Source organism: Belonocnema kinseyi, chromosome 6, assembly GCF_010883055.1.
Source record: "Belonocnema kinseyi isolate 2016_QV_RU_SX_M_011 chromosome 6, B_treatae_v1, whole genome shotgun sequence".
NCBI classification, from domain to species: domain Eukaryota; kingdom Metazoa; phylum Arthropoda; class Insecta; order Hymenoptera; family Cynipidae; genus Belonocnema; species Belonocnema kinseyi.
The window spans coordinates 113,797,092-113,809,708 of NC_046662.1; the positions used below are offsets into that span (position 1 = coordinate 113,797,092).

Below are 12,617 nucleotides of genomic sequence, written 5' to 3' on the forward strand. Positions count from 1 at the left end.
CGAAACGTAAACATTCAGGGCTGCCTGAATCATTTTCAATTGGAATGTATGCTATTGCGCAAAAACTTGACTGTGTAGTTGCGCACTGCGGCCCTTCCTAAATGACTGTCGCAACCGCTCTCCCCCTTCTTCCCTGAGAAACTGCAGGAGCCAAAAGTTCCAGGAAGGCTGAAAACGCAGTGACTGAAAGCGTGAGTTTGATGTAAGTCATATTTAATGACTGAAATCGCTTAAAAGAATTTTTGTATTGGCATATAGTTACATAAAGTAAATTTTATCCTTGTTACAAAATTTACTTTATATAATTATACATACCCAAAAGACCCTAACGGAATTCCAAATTTTAATACTACCCTACCGAAAGAAATCTCTGAGTATATTCTAAAAATTCTCTAGGGTCAGAGAAGCTCAGAGAATTCTCCGCAGGCACTCAGGTAGATATATTCAAAGGCCCAGGTAGTTCTTTTAAACGTTTTAAAGGCTTAAAATGTCCTTTCCGAAATTGAAATACGATCATAAATAAAAAGCATAGAGGCTGAAATTGAAATAAGAATTCGCTCATAAATAACAAGCAGAGAGGCTATATGAATAGAGTAGCCGACACTCAAGGGTCCTTTGTTAAGCTTTCGGATTAAAATTTAGAAGATTTTTTAAAATTTCATAGTTAACAGCCTAAAACATAATTCGGAATCTACGGGTTTCAATGATTTCAGATATCTAACTTTTTTTTAACATGCTTAAAATTGGAATTAATACGTTTCCCGTAAATGGAATGAGATACGCCAAAAAAGACAACATTTTTTAATTCAACTAGAAAATGGTATATAAGTTATAATTATAAATAAGTATAATAAGAAAATTCATTAATTAAAAAAGTGTTAATAATTTGAAGTGAAATTTAAAAAGGGAGATTCGGATTAGCGACGGCCAACTACTGTAAATAACTGCCCGCCCGGTACGTGACGAATAAAAAAGGAACATTATATTACCGCCGTACCACTCTTAAAATGACGACTAAAAAGACCTTAAAAAGGACCCAAATCTCTTAAACTATCTCTCAGACTAAATTGTTTCAAATCGACTCTGCTTATAGTCTCAAATGGGCCAGGCTATTTCGCTAGGGAATACTCAGAGATTTCTATCGGTAGGGTAAAACCATTATTATTCCTATCTCAAATTAATTGTATATTCGAAATTAATCTTTCGAAAAAAAAACAGAAAAATGAGATATGAAAATCCTTAATTTAATTTTGAAGAAAATAATAATTTCTTGCTTTTCTCCACTTTTTGTTGTTGAAAAATTAAATTGGAAAACAACCAAAATTTTAGACAAGAAACAAAGTCAACAGTTTTATTTGTTTAAAAATTATTATTCTGAAAACATCATACTCTGAAAAGACGTGATTTCATTTGTTTAACGGTTGTATAACAGTAATATTACATAGATGGCAATATTATCTATTAAGAAGAGAGAAACGTCATGTCGAACATAACAAAATATTTTGAGGTTATCTTTGTTCACTTGCCCCCCTTGTCAATTACATAACAGACAACCTTCATATAATGCCTAATTCGGTAAAATTATAGAATAGCGGCTTCTCCCGTATGACCATTTAACGCTAAAAAATATCAAAAACTTGTTATTATTTGATGATCTCTAAATGAAAAAGGTGGAAAATAAGAACATTTTCGAGGATTGTTTTTATTTAATATTTAAGAAAACTGACAGCAATGTTAGTTACGTACTTGACTCTAACCCAATCAAAAATCCATTCGTAACAACAAATTCCCAATTTTGTACACTCAATAATTCATAATTTCATTATTGTCATACTTAACGCAGAAAGGGGGAAGCTGGAAAAGGGGAAAGGATGTACATTGTGTCTATATTTCCGGCCATCAACCACCCCCCTTCTCTTTTCCAGCTCTCTTTTTTTCCTTTCCATGTCGATACTACAAAAGGTAAACCGAAGATAAAAAAGGAAAGGCGGCTTCTCATTTTATTGTGAATTACTTTTCACATGTCTTTAATATCTTTGAGGTTATGCCTTTTGTTTGTAAATAAAATGTTTTGTTTTTATTTGTATAATGATTTCAGTTAGGTATGCAAGATGCATTTCAGCTTCTTTTTTTTGTAAAGAAAATCATAATGTGGTTTAAAAATACTCTACTCCCACCTTTTTCATTTAGATTTCATCAAATAATAACAAGTTTTTGATATTTTTTTACGTTAAAGGGTTATACGCTAGAAGCCGATATTCTATAGTTTTACCCCTAATTCGAATTATTATTAAGTCTATCTCATGTAGAAAATTATAATCTGTATCATAATAAAAAGAAAGGTTTCATTAATGGTTTCCCGCTATATTCAAATTATTTTCGTCAATAACTGATAGTTTTATTTTCGATTTAAAAAGAAAATAAAAACAACGAAACAGATTAGCGTTGATAAGTGACTTAAAGTTCTAGATAATATTCTGGGAATACAATCTAATCTATCAGAAAATTCTATCGCGATATTGGTGATGTTGAACATTCGTGTAGAATCTATAAGCATAACGTACCACGATATAAACGCCTAACTTCTTAATATCTGTAGTCACTTCAAGATTATCTTATCATCGAAAAATTCAAAAATGGCTATTTTCCAAATTGCACGCCCAAGAGTTGCCCATTATTTGAGTCCCGCCGTTTTCCTTCTTCATGAGTCAACAATTCTGATGTTTGGTTCTGTTTGTGATAAGAATCGAGTTCTAAGCTGGTTATATTACTTCAAGAATGGTAACAAGAACATATATGTAATACAGTACGTGTTCCTAATTTTGGAAACTTTTTTAACTGCGCTTGCGTCGCGCCGGCAAACCCGATTGGTTACTGTGAGCGCGCACATGTTAAATTGTATAAGTATTCAAATTTAATATTCATGATAAATAATTATTAATAAATGCATCAAAAGTAATTTTTTAATCCTAAAATATAATTTTTGAGTGACAGACGAAAAAATAATATGATTATATTGCAAAAAACATTATTAATTCTGATTTAAGAAAAAACAATATTCTTAATCCATTTTTGGCAATTTTAGTGATATTATTTTTAGTCACATTGTCGATAATAACAAAAAATTTTAATTTGGAAACTTGACAGAGACGAGAGTAATTATTGTGATACAAAAAAGTATTGCTTTCGCTAAACTCAGAAGTCATAACTTCTTTTTCGTTAACACTTAATTATTTTGTATTTGCCACTCCAAAATCTTACCTTTTATGATTAAGAAATTACTTTTTATGCATTTCCCAATCAATATTTATAATACGTATTATATTTAAATAATTATACTATTCAAAATCAGCGCGCCAACGGTGCCTAATCCGAGGGTCTCTCTTTCTATCGTATACATATAGAGAGAGATGTTCGATCGTTTTCAAAACGATCGAAATCTCCGTCTGATTTCATGCTTCAGGAAGAGAGGCCCGATCAGCTAGATTAAATGGCATCGGAATCCCACCCCAGCAGTCAACGAAGTGAAGTTAGCTGATGGCTGATAAGTAAAAATACCTAATTGCTGCTGCTGACCACGATCGTATACACAGGTCACGCAGGAATAATATGGAGATCCAGCTGCCAGTGGGAAGCCATTTGAAACTGGCAATAGAAATATTACCGTAAGTGGTGGGCACAAGGCAGAAAGATCATAAATTTTCGTGCGAAGGTGCGCAGTTATCCTCTTCATGTGCATAGAAAAGTGTGCGAGTGAGATAGTTTGTCAAATTGACATAAGTTATAGCAAAGATATTATAAACGTAGATGCGGTGCGGGCTTAGTTGCCCGCCATAAACATAGACGGCGAAAAAAGTCACTTCCCTTCTACACACCGCCCCCCGTAGATAGCACCATCGAAGTCCCTTCGATATATTTTGCCAACAGCCACTTGGAGCGCTGTAAGCAACCCTCAGTAGCTCGGACATGAACCATTTGTATTGAAAGTCAATTGCCAATTAAAACATTTTTACATTACTGGAACATTCATAAAAAATATCATGTTCCATAAAATATATTTTAAAATAAACTTTAAATTATTATGATTGATTCCGCTTACTCGAAATATATATATATATAATTCAAATTATTGTTTAAGTTCTTCAGGTGTTTTAAATATATTTATAATGATTCCCATTTTGTCGTAAAATTTATGCAAAATTCTGCAAAAAAAATTGCCATTAAAATCTTCTAGATTTTTTTACAATTTTATAAATCTTTTTAGATTTTTGAAACATTTTCGACATTGTAAACATCCCGAAATATTAAAATGCTGAAACCTGAAAATCCCGAATTTAAAAATTCTAGAATAATAAAATTCTGGACAGTTTACAATATTATCGAATTTGAAAATTCCCGAATAATAAAATTCCAGGCCGAATGCTGTCTAATGATAAAATATACAAACTAGAAAATTCCCGAATTACAGAAATTGAGAAAACAGTTTTGTGATCATTATTATTTATTGATTAAAAACACAATAATCAAATATTTTTATTATAGAAATTTTGTTTAATGTTTAGTTTTTTTTTTAATTATGGTTTTTAGTTAAAATAATAATTATATAAAAATTTGATACAAACATAAATTTAAAACACGTGAGCTTCAAATCATACAAACTTTGCAGGATTCAATGCAGACTGATTTAACGCGACTTTTATTTTTATTTTTTTAAATAATAATTTTATTATGTGTTTTCTGTGACATACAAAAATACAATACACATTTTCAAACAACTTTTTTCATCCAAAAATACATTTGTTCACTTATTGTTATTTTATATTCAAACAATAATTTTTAGAAACTTTAGACATCAAAAATGTTTTTTCTTTGGTATAAATATTTTATTATTCTATTAAAAAATTTTTTTTAACAAACTGTTTTTTAATTGTTCAAATTAGGGAGTCGTCTAACCCGGATATTCTATAATTCGGAAATTTTCTGTCGGCAATTCTCAAATTCGGTAAGATTGTACATTGTTGAGAATTTTCCAATTCGGGACTTTTATACTTCGACAATGTTATAATTACGGAATACTTACAGTGATGTGGGAATTTTATTTTTCGGAAAAAGCGACTGAAAAATCCCGAAAAGTAAAATCCCCGACACTGTAAAATTCGTAAATTGAAAAAAAGCAAATAATAAAATTCCCGAAATTATAAAAGTCCCGAAATATAAAAGTGGAATTGGAAAATTCAAGAAAAATAAAATAAATAAAATTCCGGACAATAAGATATTACCGAATTAAAAAAATTCCCAAAGAAAATGTATTATAAAATATCCGAACTAGAAAATTCCTGAATTTAAACAATTCAAAAAATTTTTTATTAAATATTATTTATTTCTTGAAAATTCAATAATCGAATTATTCAGGTGCCGGAGATTTCATTTTTTGGGATTTTTCATTCATCCCTTTCGAAATTTTTTTCAGTGGTCCCATATTTTTATACCTCCTCTTAAAATGATGTAATTTTTAAAAATAAAAAGTCAACATTTCAAAACATTACAAAATCATCAAAAGTATCAATTCTCTTTTAAATTATTTCAAATCGTTTTAAATTATTTTTAAAATTTTTCGGAAGTTTTAAATGTCTTTTAGACTGATTTCCATTTTTCCTAACATTTTTGTAAAATCCTGCACACAAAATTGTTTTAAGAGCTTCCAGATTTTTTCTAATATTGTAAATCTTTTGAAATGTTTTGAAATATTTTTAAACATTCTCTTTGAGTTATGTACTTTTTCGAAATAAAAAATCATTTTAAATCTACCCAGAAATTTTTATTTTTTTCCTAATATTTCAAAATTCTTCAGAAGCTCCAAATTTTGTTCTTTTCTTTGAAACATTCAGAAACCTCCAGCTTATTTGATTTTTCTCTAAATTAATGCTTATTTAACTGTTCTTTAAGGATCAAAATGAAATACTTTTACCTTCGAAATACAAATAAAAAATAAAACAATTATAATCGTAACATTCAAAGTTTAAATCTGTCACTGTGAAATTGTGACAATTCATTTTCAAATTGTCTGCTATTGAAAATTGTTTTTTTTTTCAATTTCCAAATCAGATAGATTAAAAATGGAATTTTTTAAACTGAAATAATACTTCAGAAAGGTTTTGAAATTGAATAAAGGCGTTCATTTAAGAAGCCATTAATTCGAACGTTTACACGTGTGTCACTACTAAGGCTTTCGAATTGAATTAGTTCAAGTTTTAACGCTAAAATATGTAAATTATATCATTTTGAACAGATCTAGAATCCTCATGTAAAATCAATCACTGTTAAATTTTTAATACTCGAACTGCAGTTCAATTTTCAAATTTACTTTCATTTCCCGATTTGTCCCGGTCGCAAGTATAGCTCAATATTAAGAACAACTTTCATTTCTTTGAAATTGTAATTTTTCGGTTCTAACTTACGGCACAATCATTTTATTCTTTGAAAGGTTTTCTAAAAATCTTGTTGATAATTTTTACATTCTCATCCAAAATGAGAAGGTATTAGATTTTTGTATGGAAAATGACTTTTTCTTATTTAATCAAATGTCGACGTTTTAAGGCACCTTGAGTCAGAAAAACAAGTTTTTACGTCGGGGTCTATTTGTTCGGCATCGTCGTTGTTGTCTGTATCCCGGATAACTTTTCAAAGACTGGGCCGAGTGGATTGGGCTTTGACACACTGTTTGAGGGACAAAAAAGAAAGCTCGAGTTCGTTAAACAGCTATTTTTGAGAAAAATCATAAAAGTTGGAGCTTTTTCAAAATTATTGACACCACTTTTTTTCAAAATTTGAAAATTCTATCCACAGCCATTTATGGTACAAAAAAATATGAACAATTTATCCTCGAAACTTTTTTTGATAAAATCAAACTTAACAAAGTTAAAGGATTTTCAAAATCCAAAAAACCCATCGAAAATGGACATTTGAAGCAAAAAAAGCTTAATATGGAAAAAAAATCAAGAGGCGAAAAACGCTACTTCTTCAAGGCTTCATGATTATTTTATCACATTCTTATGCATAATGAGAATTGTTTTATGCGAAAATTGACTTTCGCGAATTTCATGAAATTTCGACGTTTTGAGGGTCCTTGAGTCAGAAAAACAAGTTTTTACGTCGGTATCTGTCTGTCTCCCTGGCGTCTACGTCGTCGTTATTATTGTTGTTGTGTTTGTCTATATATCGCATAACTTTTGAAAGAATAGTCGGATTGGATTGCGCTTTGAGACACAGATTTTTTATTTTAAGAATTGTATCTAAAAATTGTACTATTTTTATTTTTCTAACCAAAATTTTTCTAACATTAAATTGTTGCAATAAAAGTGTTTCGAAGAGATTTTTTAAAAATCTTTCGGCGAATAAAATTAGTATTTATAGGTTGACAAAGGTTTGTTTTCTTTAGCAAATTTGGCGAAGAAACCCATTCTATTGTTTGACAAATATTCTTTGTAAATCAATATTTTTCACAGAAAATTACCCCCAGTGACCTTTAATTATAATTTTATAAACGTGAAAAACCCACATTTCAACGTTTTTTATGAAAAACACAATCACTGAGTGACAGTACAAAATTGGAAACAATAAGAGTCAATTTATTCAGGAACAAGCTTTTTGAATAAAAATTACCTTGAGTGAACCTTTAATACATATTTGTTAATTTTTCGAAAAATCAGGCGTTATTTTCTTGCAAAAAAAAATTAATTTGTGGGCGGAGGGGTGACAAATGATCAAAAAATAAATAAAACTTGAAGTTATACGGTTTTAATTTGTAACTAAATAATTTGAAAGGTTTCAATCTAAAATTATCGAACACTTTCCATTCAAAAATTCAGATGACATATTTAAATAGTTTTACATTCGAAATTATTCAATATACTAAAGACTACAAATTTAAAATGTCTCAATTATTAAGGCTTTAAACCTCTATAAATTTGAAATTAGTTTATACTTTTTCACGTTTGAGCTACAATTATTCAATTTTAGAAGCTATAAATTACAATCGTGAAAAACAAATAAAATGTTTTAATTAATTTATATTTAAAACAAAAAACCTTTATATACTTCAATCTAAATGCAGCTGCAAACATTTAATTTGAAATGCGTTGAATTCAAGGTATATTTAAAAAAGAAACCTAAAAGCAAAGGATCGACTTTCAAAAGAAGCGAAAGAAAGTGACTCGCTAGATTGCAAATGAACATGGAAAATGGTGTATTTTCGCATTTTTAAATTTTAAATTCAAACTTTTTCGCGTTGTAACAATTTCGAATCCCAGAATGTTATTTTTGTCCTGACCTATAACTTATAACAAAAATTCGGAAAATTCAAACAATAAGGCCCTATTCTGAAAATGAAGCAATTTTAACGTTAAAATTCAAGTTCTTAAACTGAAGGCCTCAAAATTTGCAAATTTTACAATTAGTGTTGTGTAAATCTTATTGGTATCTAAAAAGAGTATAAATAGTCCTTAAATTAGTTTTTAAATTTTCTGAAGTTTACCTTTTTTACATACCCAGATGTCAAAAAATCTTACCCAATTTTTTCAAATTTTAATCACTTATTTTTTAAGAGAAAATCACCCCCGTTTACCAGTGACTGAAATGGATTAGAAAAAAAAAACGCCAAGACCCAAGAATAAAAATTGGATGTCCAGCCAATTTTTAAATTTTTAATTGTGATTATTTTTAACTTTTTGATATCAAAAATTTCCATACAATTTTTTTTTTATTAATACTGTAGGAAAAAATCAACCAGATCGAGCGCCGAAATTATAATTAGAGCAAATTTTCTGTAATTCTATGGGGACAGCTGAAATATCCCGAAAAATAATATTCCCGTCGCGGTAAAACTCTCTGCCCCGAAAAATACAATTCCAAATTTAATAAAATTCCTGAACAGTTTATAATATTAACGAATTTGAAAATTCCCAAATAATAAGACTCCCCAAATAAAATTGTTTCTTAATTAATATTAATTATTTATTAAAAATACGATAATAAAATATTGTTATCAAATAAATTTTTTTAAAATATTTAAAGTGTTAAAAGTTATTGTTTGAATTTAAAATTAAGATTACACAAAAAATTTTATCGACAAATTAATATACAAAAACACGTGTTTTTTAATTAACATTTCGATTTTTCGGAAGAACTTTTGTGATTTAAAAAATAGTATACACACTTTCAAGCAAAATATATTATCCAGAAATATATTTTGTTTCAATTATTGTTATTTTAAATTTAAACAATAATGTTTAAACACTTCAAACATTAAAAAATTTGTTTCTTTGGTATAAATATTTGATTATTTCAATTAAAAAAATATATTTGTCAAAGAAAAATGTTTTTAGCACTTGTTTATCTCGAAAATGTCTTTCTATAATAGTTTTTTTTTTTAAATTAAACATATGATTGTTCGAGAAAAATTTTTTTATAATTAAAAAAAAGACTGCACCGAAAACCTGGATCAAGCTTTAGATCTGATCAAATTCAGTGATATGACATGCCAAACTTTTCTAACCTCAAAAATTCTTTCTACTGCCGACACTATTCAGGAAATTCTCTCTGGAGGTCTTCTTGGCAATCATATGACATGCCAAACTTTTCTAACCTCAAAAAATCTTTCTACTGCCGACACTATTCAGGAAATTCTCTCTGGAGGTTCGAGAATGAGAAAACAAGAATTCGACTTCGTAGTACGGTGAGGGCAGCACCTCGATAGGGCAGAAAATGTGATGTTCTATATATATAATTCCCCACTTTGACGCCCTGTACCGCATCTACGTTTATAATATCTTTGGTTGTAGTCAGGCCCTATCAAATCAATGGTAGAAATATGAAGCAGCACAGCGCCAGCAGTTGGCCGCAACCTGAACTAAAAGTATCAATGTGTGACGTGTGTGCCATATATAAATTGTATATATGTGAAAAATGTTAAAATTGAATATGTTTATCAATAAATTGGATAAACAAAGTGAGAAATATATGTATATATATAAAGTATAATAAATTACTTTCACTATATCTTTATACATTTTTCATTTTATTTAATCATTTTATTGATCATTATATTCAGTTTTAAGATTTAAAACATATTCACAATTCATATAATAGCACACAAGTAAAATAATTAAATGTAAAAGTATTAAAATTAGCATCAACATCACGGGCTACCTCAACCGGAGCAACCGCTTTCTTGGATTTCTCTGTAGGTTATTTTCGTCAAGAGAGGATTTGACACAGCTTCTAACCACAACATACTCGGCTTTTCGTCCTTCGGAAATTGGCGATGCTTCACGTGAGGCGACGATTGACACCCAGGAGCAACACACCTCCATTTGTTTAACTTTATAGTCATCGGATTCATTTTTCCACATAAAATATATACTTTCGCACCGTTTGACACTTTGAATTTTAAAACCTTAAAATTCAATCACCTGTGCCACAGATATTATAAACGTAGATGCTGTACGGGGCGTCGGAGTGGAGAATTATATATATATATATATATATATATATAGGACATCACATTTTCAGCCCTATCGAGGTGCTGCCCTCATCGTACTACGAAGTCGAATTCTAGTTTTCTCATTCTTCATAAAATATGACGGTAAAGCAGTAGAAAAATTTGTTGAGGTTAGAAAAGTTTGACATGTATGTATCACTGAATTTTTTCTGATCTGTAGCTTGATCCAGGTTCTCGGTACAGTCTTTTTTTAATTATAAAAAAAAATGTTCTCGAAAAATCATATTTTTAATTTAAAAAAAGTATTATAGAAAGACATTTCAAGATAAACAAGTGCTGAAAGCATTTTTCTTTGACGATTTTTTTTTAAATTGAAATAATCAAATATTTATACCAAAGAAACGACTTTTTTAATGTTTGAAGTATTTAAACATTATTGTTTAAATTTAAAAGTAATAATTAAAACAAAATATATTTCTGGATAAGATATTTTGGTTGAAAATATATATAGTAGATTGAATTATACAAAGGTTTTTTGTTTTATATATAAACTAATTAAAATATTTTATCGGTTTTTCACGACTGTAATTTATAACTCTAAAATGGGATAATTGTAACTCAAACATGAAAAAGTATAGACTAATTTCATATTTAAAGAGATTCTATCACATATATTGAACTATTAAAACCTCTGACCTTTTTTAAGTTTTTTAAAACTCTTTAAAAAACTTTTTTCTAACAATTTTGGTTGCGATTTTTTAATAAAAGAATAAGTGCTATTTAGTCTCCAGAACAACAATTTCAAAAATATTTAAAGCCTTAATAATTTACCCATTTTAAATTTGTAGTCTTCAGAATATATTAAATAATTTCAAATTTAAAGGTATTTAAATATTTCATCTGAATTTTTGAATGGAAAGTATTCGATAATTTTAGATTGAAACCTCTCAAATTATTTAGTTGCAAATTAAAACCATACAACTTCAAGTTTTATTTATTTTTTGACAATTTGCCTCCCCCCCACAAATTATTTTTTTTGTAAGAAAATAAAGCCTAATTTTTGTAAAAATTAACAAATATATATTAAAGGTTCACTCAAGGTCATTTTTGATCAAAAAGCTTGTTCCTGAATAAATTAACTCTTATTGTTTCCGATTTCGTTCTGTCACTCAGGGTAATTTTCTGTGAAAAATATTGATTAACAAAGAATATTTGTCAAACAATAGAATGGATTTCTTCGCCCGAGATGCAAATGTAAATTGTACCATAGTAAAAATAACTGGAAAAATTTAGACAAAAGCCAAATTTGGTAAAGAAAACAAACATTTGTCGACCTATAAATACTAATTTTATTCCCCGAAAGATTTTTAAAAAATCTCTTCGAAACACTTTTATTGCAAATATTTAATTGAAGAAAAATATTTGTTATAAAAATAAAAATAGTACAATTTTTACATACAATTCTAAAAATAAAAAAATCTGTGTGTCAAGCCACAATCCAATCCGACTATTCTTTCAAAAGTTATCCGATATACAGACAACCACAACCACAATAACGACGACGTAGACGCCAGAGAAAGACAGATACCGATGTAAAAACTTGTTTTTCTGATCAAGGAGTCTCAAAACGTCCAAATTTAATGAAATTCGCGAAAATCTTTTTTCGCATAAAACTCTTCTCATTATGGATGAGAATGTGATGGGGCCTTGAAAAATTAGCGTTTCTCGCCTCTTGACTTTTTTTCATATCAAGCTTTTTTTGCTTCAAATGTCCATTTTCGTTTGGTCAGGATAAATTGTTCATATTTTTTTGGACCATAAATAGCTGTAGATAAAATTTTCATATTTTGAAAAAAGTGGTCTCAAAAATTTTGAAAAAGCGTCAACTTTTTGGATTTTTATCAAAAATGGCTGTTTAACGAACTCGATCTTTCTTTTTGGTCCCTCGAACAGTGTGTCAAAGCCCAATCCAATCGGACCAGTCTTTCGAAAATTATCCGGTATACAGAGAACATCAACGACGACGCCGGACAGACAAACAGACCCCAACGTAAAAACTTGTTTTTCTGACTCACGGGGCCTCAAAACGTCGACATTTGATAAAATCCGAAAAAGTTAT

At 29.0% G+C, this 12,617-nt stretch overlaps 1 protein-coding gene across 4 annotated transcripts in view; it reads right to left on the reverse strand.

Annotated features, from left to right (window-relative positions):
* LOC117174689 (protein mothers against dpp-like) overlaps window positions 1–12,617 on the reverse strand; it is a 24,471-nt gene that overhangs the window by 3,425 nt on the left and 8,429 nt on the right. For 2 of the 4 annotated variants that reach the window (XR_004467336.1, XM_033363991.1), the window contains exon 1: window positions 2,565–2,799. The exons of 1 other annotated variant lie outside the window; for it this stretch is intronic. The gene's annotated coding sequence lies outside the window, so the exon portion shown is untranslated. Of the gene's footprint in view, window positions 1–2,564; window positions 2,800–12,617 lie in introns of those variants that run through there. One more of the 4 variants, XM_033363989.1, reaches the window with a different exon arrangement.